Below are 12,977 nucleotides of genomic sequence, written 5' to 3'. Positions count from 1 at the left end.
TCCAGAGGACACTTGGCGTCAGTGAGACAGCAGAAATGACCCATACACAAAGCTGCTAGCAAGGCTCTTAATGACAACAACAGAACAAGTCAAAGACACCACGTGCCTATAACCCTGCTACTTTTCCTTTTGACACATGAAACACTGACTTAGAAAAGCAGCTGTAAACCTGTTAATTGTAGAAAGATTCTGAAGAGAAAGGCAGCAAATACTTAATTCCTTCTCCTTCCACCCCTCCTATGCCCAGAAGGGCTCCCGTTTACTATCTGAGCTAAGGCACAGCAGCTGGCTCTCAGGGAAGTGCTTCTATCTCATGCCGACCTCTGGCTGGGCTGCAGGTAGGTGGCTTTTCTTGTGGGTTTGTTCTTATTTAATGCAACACGTAATCTGAAGGTTAAAAAAAAATGTTCACTATGCAGCTGTAAACCAGACTCACCTCCCCATCCCCCTAAAGATTTAGCCAAGTTAGAGCACGTGACTTTCAAAACCACAGATTTACTTGCCAAACAAGGGCATTCTGCTTTTGGTGATGTCATGGAGCAACCTTCTGTTTCTAAAAGTTAACAAGCATTGCATATCCCTTAAGTAGTTTAAATCTGTCACTGAAAAAGAAAAGTTCTTTTAAAATGCCTGCTTCACCTGTACCCAAATACAGGCAGCACATTTGGTCTCAGTAGATCTAGATTTGCCCAATTCTTTCACGCAATAAACAAGCAAAGCAACTTCTAAACAATACAACTGAGATCGACAAACATTAGGGCTGACTCTAAAAGCCTGCTGGTAAAATTCAAAACAGGACAGCTTCATGGGAAGAGGCGACACTTTACAAGAATGCACCAGATGTCCCTTGCACACACACACACACACCCCATACCTCACTCCATCCACGGTCTCCTTCCATCCTCCCTCTTCCCACAAGGTAGCCAGACAGGGCTAGGGCCTCAGAGGAATCAGCACAGATCCATGACAACTGTGGGTGGAGGCACTTGCCTGAACTTTCAGGAAAAGTTCTCAAAGGGTCCACATTCACTAGCTTTCTACCTGTGACTTGCTTCCCCATTTGATTCCCACTTAATTAACATTACTTAAGTGATTATACTCGTATTCTTACTGGTTGACCACAGTTTTGTCCCACCTCATACCCACCTTGTGATTTCCCATTGGATCAATGTTACCCAAGCAACCATACTTGTAATCTCATTAGTTGATTGTAGTTTTCCCCACTTTTAGACCCACCACACTTCGTGGTTTTTGCTCTATAATTCTCCCTTGAAAAGCAGGGTCCCTGGTCATCCACTTAGGACCTCTTCTGTCTTTCTTAGACAGGAGCTTTTCTTTCTCACAATAAATACTTCACTTAACCTCCATTGTTCTTAGAATTCATTTTTCAACTTTGAAGAACACAAACTAGATTCAGACCTCCAACAGGTCGGGAGCTGTGTTTCCCTTATATTGTTTGGCAGTCCTTTATCATCCCTATATTAGATGGATACCTGGTCATCTTGGGGACACTTTTTTCTGAGTGAATCACACAGACTGAACTTTCTACAACCAAGAACATGGCACTTGTTTGGGCTTATTTTATACCAAATAAACCAACTGATCAAAGAGAAACAAACTGAGAAGAAAGTTTTGAGTGTCACAGAATTTGAAATATCAAGTCCCAATAATGCCAAATTACTTCAGCCCATAACAGTCTTTTAGCTAAGAGATTTTCCTCCTTGTTTTCAGACTTAAACCAAAAAGAAAAAAGAAAAAGAAACTATCAAGCTATAATTTACATAGCACAAAGTTTACTCATTTAACTGTAGTTTATGAGTTTTAGTAAATACAGTGATGTATCTATCAGGTTTAGAATATGTCCATCACACTAAAAGAAAACATATATCATTTTTAAAAAAACACTCTGGTGTTAGTCACCTTATTACATTCAAAACTAAAGATAAATAGCAAAAAAAAAAAAAACAGACTTAAGAATTAAACTGAGGAAAAAAATCTGAATGCAGTATTTCTTGATTCTATCAAAACATTCTGCTAAATTTGTATTCTTAAGTGTGGCGTCTGGTGAGCACAGAGTTTATAAAGCAGCTGAAGGTCACTGTTTTGCTAAGATGGCTTATATCTGATCTTGTGCATGTTTGTCTGTGCACTTCTATAAAGGTGATGTCACCCAGGCAAAAGTAATTGCATGCAAATAAATGTCTAATGGTTTATTAGAGGATGACAAGTGTTGGGAAGGGGAACAATTGAAAATATGAGGTCCTTCTGCCTGGAAACCATCAGTCACAAAGTTTCCCACTGTAGACAGAAAGTCACACCTATCAGAGCCCTGCCTCTCTCTTAATAGAGGTACAAAGAAAGAAGACAAAGGAGCTGTGGGAAGATAAGGACGTGAGAAGGCTTTTCCTGTGATAGGCAGGGAGTAGCCAGCAGAAGGGAAGTGACAGCAAAGGAAAGGCCTCTGCGGCACCAGGCTCACTGAGAACACACCAGCCTGTCTCTGCATGGCCTTAGAACTTGGGACTGTAAGGAAGCGCATCTGAACACACAGTTGTGACACTCAACAGGATTAATGCAGCAAGTCTCCTTCCCAGACAGCCCACTACCCTGTCTAAAGACAAGACAGAAGTGACTGTAAGAAGTGAGCCCGTGCCATGGATTACACCGTGGACAGCTCTGAGATGTGTGTCTCCTGAATACCCTGGGTGCATCCTCCTCCCTCTGTGTTCCTCGCCTTGTTATGGAGTTTACAGTGCCTTTCCAGCCCCATCCTACAGCTCACGTGCATGGAGTTAGTCTCACAGCAGCCTGGCGCAGGCCAGGCTTTCCCGTCTTCTCTCACCACCCACCATGCACAGTGATTCTGGGATCGTTTGTCTCTATGAAGCACCTGACCGGTAAATTCGTTCGATCTTCATAACAATCTTAGGAAGCACGTATAATCACTTGGGCATTTTACAGACAAGCTTATGTCACCCATAAGCTTACGACCTACCATTCCACTGCCACATTGCTGTGAAAAGTCATCACTTAGTAACATTCTCTCTTTTAGTCCCTGGCGGGCAAAGCAAGATCAGAAAGGGAAGGGACTGGTATTTCATGAGAAAAAAAGCACTCTACTGTTTCAGCGATTTGCTTATACTTTTCCTTCCCTCTCTGAGATGCCCCAATCTTCTTAGACAAAAAAACCCTTCTAGTTTGCAAGGACCAGCTATGACACAGGCTTCAAAGCTGGCCTTATCTTTCCATCACCTCTCCCCACCCACACACATCTCACAGCTCCTACAAAGAGGAGCTCTGTCTTCTTCATCTCAGCCAGTGCTGCACCCTAGAACTTCAGGAGCCCAAGATATAGTCAACTGCACTGCTTCCCCCGGGGAGCCAAGCTCTGAGCATCTGTTTTCTTTTAAAGAGCTCTGTTAGTACACCAAGAACTCTGAGCCCACACCTTCAGTTTACAGGCAGGCTGGACTCTGGGCACAGAGAGGGGCTAGTACAGACTTCAGCTCTGCCATTCAAGGAGAGGGTGCCAAGTATGGAAGCTTCCAGAGCAGGCACCTTCCAGCACAAGTTCTCCACACTGCTGTACTGACAAACTGCCTGGGGCTGCTTATAAAACTACCTCCACGCCCACCCATGAAGTAGAATCTTCTCAAGTGGGGAAGGGGCATCATTCTATTCTATATCCAGGGATGAGATCCAGGGTTTAAACCTATGCAAAGTTTGCAACTCAGAATATGTTCTTTGGCTTCTATTGGTGTGTAATTCAAGCATACAGAAGGTCCGCAGTGCCAGTTCAGATACCTTTAGGGTCAAGCCAGGCACTGAAAGAGTCAGGGAGCCTGGGAACATCTGTGCTTTCTACATGACTATGGCCATAGGAAGTTCAGAGCCAGAGATGTCAGAACTTCTGATCTGTCTCCCCAGAAAGCTGAAGAAATTGGTGTTTTTAATATGAAATTAATTTTAAAATCCTGACTATAATTCAAATTACAACAAGACACTGGATTGGTCAACAGAACACATCACTATGCCACCAAGTAACTACCAAGGACTTTTTGATATCCTTTTATCTTTCAGCTTCATTCGTATCTCTACTCCTTTCCTTGCTTTCTTATTTTAAGTTCATTTTGTCTTATAAGCTTTTGATGGAAAGAACAAAGTGTAACACTAATTAGAAAAACCATTTTCACTCTCCTGCATACTAACTTGATTATCTCATGTTTAAATTTAGCTGTTTAACTAATGAGGCTTTTAAAAACAAAATAAAGACAAAAAAAAAAAAAACACCAAAACAACATCATAGCAACCCTACCACAATTTCTCCCTCAGATAAACATACCTTGCAAAAATTCTACCTATGCATAATCATAAAAAGAGATAGGTTAAAAGCAAAATGCTTGACTGACTATCCTCTGAAGATCTGCATTATTTCTATGTGGGAAACTGCTCCCAACCCTTAATGAGTTCAAACACCTTACTGTGCTACTTACACCTGGCCTCTCCCCACAGACTGTGACAGGATGTAGGGTCAAAAGCTGGACCTCTAAGGAGTCAGAAGGTGGGCATTCCTTCTACAGCACCAAGACTCTTTTCCACCTACCTCCATCACAGTCTCGGGGGTGACAGGCCTGGCAGAGAGCTGAAAGAACAATTCCTACAAGGGCTCTGTGCTTTCTCCTCCTGTTAGGTGTATACCATGCACCGCATTGGGTGTTGGGAGAGGACTCCAAAACTTGCTTGGGTGAGCAGAATCTGTTCACAAGACTTAACAGAAGAGAGATTTTCTCCTGGAGAGGCCACCCTACATTCAAGAGGAGGCGGATATGGCCTGGAGGAAGGGTGCGATTCCCATCAGGAAACTGACACCGAGATGAGGACGCTACCTCAGGTCCCAGGCTTATCCTGTCTTGGTTATCCCTGACTCACTGTGGTGCCTCTTCCAGAGCACAACTGAGTTCTACACATCAGGCTTTCTTTACAGTTTGAGTTTCCTCACCATTACTGTCTCCGTCAAATTTAAAGAAGAGTTGGTCTCATTTTATATATACATACACACACACACACACACACACACACATATATGTTTTCTTTTTTTGTCTTTTTGAGACAGCATCTCACTATGCAGTTCAGCCTGGCCTTGAGCTCACTTTGTAGCTCCGGCTGTTCTTGAACTTAAAACAATCCTCCGGTCTCAGTCTCCTGAGTGCTGGGATTATGGATATGAGCCACCGCACCTGGCTTCTCAAATACATTTTCATCCAAAATTCGAAGCCAACATTTATAAAAAAAAAACCAACTGACAAAATGAAATGGGGATGGGAGGGCTACATAAGAGAATGAAAGCCTTCAGTTAGAATATCACGATGCTTATATAGGCTACAAATAAGGCATAATAAGGACTATTTATTTCTTCACATTTTAGAAGAGGTGATGAGTCCATAGAGGCTTTCCCAAGAAAATGTTGTGAAAGGGAAGACCACCTGGCCACCCTCCCAGATGTCACCTCTCAGATCCTTCTCTGTAATTCCAACCAGTCCATCAAACTGGACTAGATAATAAGTTTGGTGCAAAAGGAACAGATTGGAGCCCTACCTCCTGTCCCACTGTGGGCTTGCTAATCAACAGTGGACAGGAGCAATGAAAGAGGCTGTGTAGCTAGAAAGAACTCCGCAAATGGCCTCTGACAATAACCCTTATGGACAATCACATTATTCCTGGTCACTCTCTGGAACCTAAAGCGCTGACAAAGAGTACCATTTTAACCTCGCCTTACAGCAAACCATGGAGAATGCAGATACTACTATTACTTGTACAAGAAAGTGGGAGAACATGTGAGACACAATGAGAGCCATTTATTTACTTAAGAAAATTTCCTGGGTGGACAATCAAAGCAGGAGTTAACACGGTATTCAACTGGGGATTTAGAATAGGGTGGAGGAAAATGATGAAGAACCAGAGTGGCATCAGAAGAGGCTCAATTCAATCCCACAAATTCTTAAGCAGGCACTGGGCCTGCTGTTTGCTCTTGTGGTACATGTCCAGTATCGGCCAGCACCGAGTGCAGGCTCTGCAGATTTGCTTGAAATGGAGGCTCGTGACTCTACAGAGTCCTAATCAACTCACGATGGGCTCAAAAAGAAGATGACATTATTTTTATTTCTTAAAATCTTGATATTTATAGATTCATAAGGCACACAGCCAAATTCTTAACTGCAAGCAAATGATGGCGATTATTTAACAGAAATGTATTCTAGGAATAAAGAGGAAGTGATGGATCCCATGGGGAGTATCTGAGAACTCTGTTGGGAGAGGGAGGAGAACAGCAGGAGTTGAGAACTTTTATTAACATACACAGGAAAGCCATCCCGACCCAGAGAGGACTGCTTTGAGGAGAGCCACAAGTTGGGGACTAGGGCAGGGTGGGAGGAGGGAACAGCTGGGCTGCAGCAAAATGCCCCTAGGTCGTACACAAACAACACAGCCAGCCTGTCACTGCCTGTAGCCAAAAAGGGACAGGAGGGGCACCATGAATTTTGCAGGCACTGAAACTGATGAAAACAGAAAAGCCGATTTCTGCCAAAATAAAGATTCACAGTTAAGAGAATAGTTATCAAGTTTTTGAAAGTATAAGTATTTGGGGGACAAAAAAAAAAAAATAAAAGAAAACAAAACCCAATGATTTTTAATCTTGCCAGCCATCCTTAACAAAACAAAGTCACAAAATAGTGAGGAAAGGCAAAGAAAGAGCAATTTTTAAAGGGCCTCAGGACTGACCCATTACACAAAGAAGAGATACAGCTGCCCTTTGGCCAAATAAACCTCTGTGTGGTCATTTTAAAGTGAACTGCTGAATGAATGAACTTCCCGAATTCAAGGATTTCTGCTGAGTTTCCTATTACTCCTCTCAGTAGTCTCCAAACCATATCTCTGTTTAAATTCACCATTATTTGGAAAGTTGTCTTTCTCACCATCAAAGTATCCAGGAGACAAAACACCAAAGAATAATAACTCAGAGGAAAAACCCCAGCTCCAAGTCCCCTTTACCTTTCCAAAATAGGATGTCTCAGAAGCTTGCATTTACAATCAGGAAGAGTAGTAAATTCCAGCTGCTGGTTTCTAACGTGCAGGTAAAGTCCTAGCACCCATCCTCAGAGAACAGACAGTTCCAGCAAGCAAGCATGATGCCCAGGAGTACAGGGGGCAATGCTCAGGCCAGCAGCGTCTTCTTACAGTTCAGGCTGATAGGTAACTGGCCACAGAATCTAGGATATGATGTGGCCGATTCCCCACATGGCCCAAATCAGCTGTTCCTGAAGCAGACTAGGAAGCCGGGTAGATCACAGTGCTAATGGAAAAATGTGGTGGCACAGGGCTTTGGTGTTTTGTAATTTTTTCCTGTAAGCCACACTGTTGAATGGGTTGACATTCAAGGCACCGCTCCTCCCCCGCTGGCCTACAGACTTCCAGGTCTCCACCCTAGTGTGTTGTAAAACTCCGTGTACCATCAAGCTGATTCATCAGTTGGGGTACATGCTACATAAAGCCGGCAGGTACTTCTGCCTCCTCTGCCAGGCCACGTGAAGACAAACCAGTCTCTGTCCTCACAGCTGGAGGGGAACACGCCAAATGGGCTATTTCAAAAACATGTCCCTGTACACTAAAGCACCTCTGCCGATCCATCCAAAATTCAGACGGAAAAGAAGGAACATAGGTGAACCTTAGTGGGGATATGAACTTAAATGAGGAGGATAAAGAGCAGAGAAAGAAATGACTTTTTTGGATTTCAGTTAGAGCAAAGTAGAAGCCGATACACATGTCAGTAGTTACAAAGTCATTAAGCACTGGGCTTATGAAGTACTGGAAATGTCCCGTTATGTTTCCCAGTCATATTTCTAGTTTGGAATACTCTTCTCTTCTAGCTACAGACAATGAACTGGACCTGCATTACAGGAACACTTACAATGCCTTGGCTCGATACACAGTTCATGCAAGGGGAAACGGTACAAAGAAAAGAGGGCAGTGAGGGGAAAGTTTGGCAGGATGAACTCCAATGTTTTCACACATAAAAAAAATTTTTTTGCAAAGCTGATGGGATTTGTCAACTAAAATGAATATTGTGAAAATAAATTCAACCCCAAATTATTATCTTTTGATTCTACCTAAAAAAGATCATATACAAAATACGAAAGTTTCCTCTTAGAGAGGAAACGTCTTCCAATTAAATAAAATCACAAAGAACTAGTGATGATCCCCAGCAAACTGCTTCCATGAATATTCTAGTCCCATCTCCTTCCCATAAAAGTTGATGCAGAACCATGGTGATCAAGGCCACCTCCTCCGACTGGGGGGGGGGGGGAAGAATGTGGAAACACATCTGGCTTGCCAGCAAAGGGATGGAAAGCGAATCTCACAAAACCAACCTACTCCTTGGCAGAGCTCTCTCATGTCCAGAGCTCTACATTTTCTCTGTTGATTAAAAAGCCCTTCTGAATATTACTTAATCTGAGGAATCTGGTCACTGTATTTAAAAAAATCCCCAAAATAGCAACACATTTATTTTTAAGTGGTGAGATCACTTGTCTGCATAGAACTACCAGCTGAGATCACTAATTCTGAGGCACAAATGGGGAGCTTATTTTTAAACGTCTCCTGCTTTCAAGCATTATAATGAACTGCAGCCCAAAAGAAGAACCCAACTTGGCCTCTGAACATGAACATACTTTTCCAAAAGCATATAGAAATGAGTAAATCAGTTAATAGCTCACTCTAAACACACCCGTCAGAGAAACCAAAAAGGCAAAAGAAATTAATTTTCAGCCCAATTTTATTTATACTACGAATTTCTTCTACAGTAGTTTGAATGAATCTCAAAATCTGATTTCCTGCTTGCACCTTGAGATTTTAAAGAAGTCTGTTTAATAAATACTTTGTAAACACTGTCAGAACAGAATAAGAATTTATTGCTTCTGTGAATTTGAGACCTATGCTAATATTTTTCATGCCAGAACAAATCAGTCTTTTATAGCAAAGGATCTAAAAGCAGAGACTAGAAGCTTTAGTTACTCATTTTTCTCCAATCCCATACAAACCTTTCTCACAATCAGTTCAAAGGAGATAAACTGAAATTACCCAAGACACAGGAAAAAGGAAAACTAGAAAAGAAACCAAATGAACCATGTTTTTGATGGCATCAGTGAGCCCACCCAAGACCTCTCAGAAACAGGGTGAGCACATAATCAGAAATAAATGGCAATACTCACAATGGAAAAGCAACACGTGAGTCCAGCAGGAGGGTGAAGGGCTGTTTTGTTCCTCGGACTGACTACCCGGTGTCTTTGAATAACAGCAAGTTCTTAACACACTGACTTTTCTGGGTTGGGTTTTTATTTTGGTTTCTTGTTGGCAACTACAGTGCATCTAGGCAGGGATTTCTAACTGAAAGGCTTTTTTTTAAAAAAATGTTTTTGTTTTTACCCCACAGCACCTGGGAATAGAAGGAGCCCAGAATATGCTTCCTACGCCAAATAGGCTGGTACTCACTAGAAGGCAAATCATGCTCTCTCAGACAGCTTAGCTGGTGGAGAGCTAATCGCCTGTCTGAAATCCGATGCTTAACCCATTATGTCTCGCTCAGGGTTTGGCACAAGTTTGTAAGGTGAAGCTGGCTATGCCTGAAAACCAAAGCCCTGAGAGTTTGTGAAACAGACATGTCCTGGCGGAGGACTCTGAGAGCCTCGCCAGGGTTGATGAATTCTGGGGTTCTAAAAACTACATGGGCAACACTCCAAAGCCCAGGGTCTCACATTTATGGGTGGTCTTGGCATTTTAACAGTTTTAAAATTCAAGTGTAACTACTTTGTACTTAAAAAATAAGAATCTCGAGACCATCACTATAAGAAAATAAATTTTCATTTATCATCTTCAGAGTGACACTGCCCTCCAATATACTATAACACTAACAATGTCATTTAAAGTCAAAATGTACAACTTGGTTGCCCTAGGCAGGAGAATATTTTTAAACCATTCTACTTTCAGGTTTTATGTCACCTTCTGAAATATATACTTTTCTTTTGATCTGTTAATCAGATCTTTTGATTTTTAATGTTCACATACTGCCTTGAACGAAGGAAAAAGTTCCTCCATACCCAGCTACTGCTTTAGTATTAACTTGCTATGTGAACTGGGCAAGCTGGATTTTGTCATCTGTGTGTAGGGAAGGGAAGTTGGACAACTGAAAATAAAATCCACCCCCAACCCCGCACCGGACTCCAGTTCTTCCCTGTTTTTATGTTAGACAACTCTGTTTTACTCTCTCAGCTCTTCTGACAAGACATACTTACTTAGGTAAGAATACAAAGCACAACTAACAACACATATTTTAATTCTGCTATACTAGGAAGTCACAAAAAACATCCAGGAATGAAAGCAGCCTTTTCTAATCAGTCCATGCTCTGCCTTTCCAGTAAGGCCAACCAGATGACAGGTCTAAAACTTACCACCTCTGCCCTCCTTTGATTACCAGTGGGCTCAAAACACCTGCTTGGTTCCAGCCAGACCAGTCAGGGCAAAGCAGCCTATGGTTGGCACACAGTTCCTGCTGGCAGGCTCGCTGCAGGGGGCTCGGGGTTCTGTTTGAGAAATGCTCCTGCCCAGAAACAATATTTACTCAACCAAGTGGTCTGCACAGTATTGCGGAATTGCCTGCCATGTAGGAGTCTGTGGAGCTGCGTGATTGACCCCACCTTATCAGTGGCCTTTGTACCTCATTTGAGATCAGCTCAGAGACAAAACCTAGATCCAAATAACTGGCTAGAGTAACATAACTCAAGCTCACAACAGTTTCTAATGCCATAAAAAGAATTGTGCTTTCTGTGAAATTATGCTCAGGAAATAATCAAAAAGGAGGAGAAAAATGACCAGGCAAGAGGATGTTCCCTACATCATCATCTAAATGAGGAAAGCATGGAATCCTTCAGTTCAAACAGCCAAACAAAAAAAGGGGAGTAACTCAACTGTAAGGCACACTGTAAGGAACATTATATAGTAGCTGAAAATATTAATTTGAAAACTATTTTCAGTGAAGACTTGGAAAAATGAAAAGAAGGTTAAATCCAACTGACTCAATACTAAAATGTATGAAGACTTACTGAGCCTGTGTTTGTTCATTCATCTGACAAAGATGAAAAGGAAATGTTGAAAATAAGACTGTGCATTTGAGTGATCTGTCTTCTATTATACAAATTAATGGTATGTTGATATGAATAAACTAAAATTTTAATATACTTTAGAAATTTTCTGCATGAAAATCACCAAATTCAAGCCCAGTCTGGGCAACATAGTGAGACCCTGTCTCAAAATAAAAAATAAACAAGGGAAAAATGGAGGCTGGGGACATAGTTTAGTGTGGAGACCTTGGATTCAACCCCTAGCAAGGGAGTGGGCGTGTTTTTATAGCTATTGTTTTATTTTTTCCTTGTAATTCTTTTGTGAAGAAGATAGAACAGGTGTTATTATCTCCATCTGACATGTAAGACTTGTTATTTGGCTTCCAAAGGAATTCCAAGCTCTAATTAAAGTCTTGCAACATTAATTAGTATTTAGAGAAGTATCAATCAGTGTAGCTAGTTCGCCAACAGGATTCTGGGTAAAAGCAAATTGTCCCCTTTCTTCACCCCAAAGAAACACACTATAGCCATTTTCCTAACCCAGGATCCCCACTTACTTCTTAGCTAGCTGTAAGGGAAGGGTCAAGAGCAATTTAGGCTCTTGCTATTTTACCACCGTAACAAAAGACAATGCGGTACTATTAGTAATACTATTCAGTAAACATTAAAATGTTTAAAATTAACAAATACAAGATTGTACCAGTCATCAGAAGGTTAAGCTCTGGTGAAAAAACAACACTTGCACAAACAGTTGGTATCCCTGCGGGGGGAGAAGGGGTGAATGGGGGTGCAATCCCACAGGCTACACGAGTGAGACTGCCAAGTGTAACAGTTAAAGTATAATATCCAGTTAACTGCATTTCAGGTGAACAAGTAATGCCCCTCTCGTGGAAGCCTGTTCTCTCTTTCACAAGGCCACCCTTACATCAGTGACCCCAACATCCACTAGTATGTGCATTTCTGAAGGGCAGGGGTTTCTGCCTATGTGGTTCCCTGCTCTCTTTGGTACCGAGCGGTGCCTGGCACAGAGTAGGGTCTCCACCTGCCGTGTACTAGTGGTTTACTTCTTAAGCTGAGTGGTGTACTAGGTACTTGTCACACAACCTTTACACATTTTTATGTCAGAAATCTATCATGATAAATTTTACAAATAGTATTAACAGCTCTTTAAAGTCCGTATCCCCAGCGAATTTAACTGAAAGACTCAGTGGGGAAGTCCAATTGCAAGGACTTGTGAATCATCCCTTATCCAGTTTTCACCCTAAACAATGCCACCAGTGTGAGACGACAGTCCTCACATGGGTTTTACAGCTGAGAGAAGCTATAGTTTTGTCTTGTAATACTTTCCTTGGCTGCTTTTACTTGGCTTGTATTTTATTCCAAAGACCATGAAAAGTGTTTCTTTCCCTTGCCACTGTCCTGACTCCTCCTCTGCCTGGGATTTCTATTCATGTTCTATGAATTCCAAATCAGTGATTTTGGGGGGAGGTACAGGGGAACCCTTTGTGGGTTCAAAGTATCTAGGAGACATATAGGCAAATATAATACTTCATCCCTAAAAAATGAAAAAATTCACATAATTCACTACACATTTAAAACTTCCAAACGACCCATATAATTTATCTTTTTCTCATAGGAAAGTTGAGCAACTGGCCCTCATTAGGTGCCATGAAGTCTGCTTTATCTTACCATCTTGGTGGGGCCTACAAATTTTCTTATGTTAATTACATTTGAAAATAGCGTATTTATAACCAACAAACACTTTTCTATTGATTATTTTTTTAACAACTCTAGACAGGAATGACCACA

General features: G+C 41.7%; 1 protein-coding gene across 3 annotated transcripts in view; it reads right to left on the bottom strand.

Moving 5' to 3' along the window:
- Window positions 1–12,977, bottom strand: part of Kank1 (KN motif and ankyrin repeat domains 1) — a 180,767-nt gene that overhangs the window by 44,048 nt on the left and 123,742 nt on the right. The window lies entirely within an intron of this gene.

The sequence above is a fragment of the Cavia porcellus genome, unplaced genomic scaffold, assembly GCF_034190915.1.
Source record: "Cavia porcellus strain 051 isolate PalLab524CR breed Dunkin Hartley unplaced genomic scaffold, mCavPor4.1 scaffold_1, whole genome shotgun sequence".
NCBI classification, from domain to species: domain Eukaryota; kingdom Metazoa; phylum Chordata; class Mammalia; order Rodentia; family Caviidae; genus Cavia; species Cavia porcellus.
This window is presented reverse-complemented; position numbering and strand designations above follow the sequence as displayed.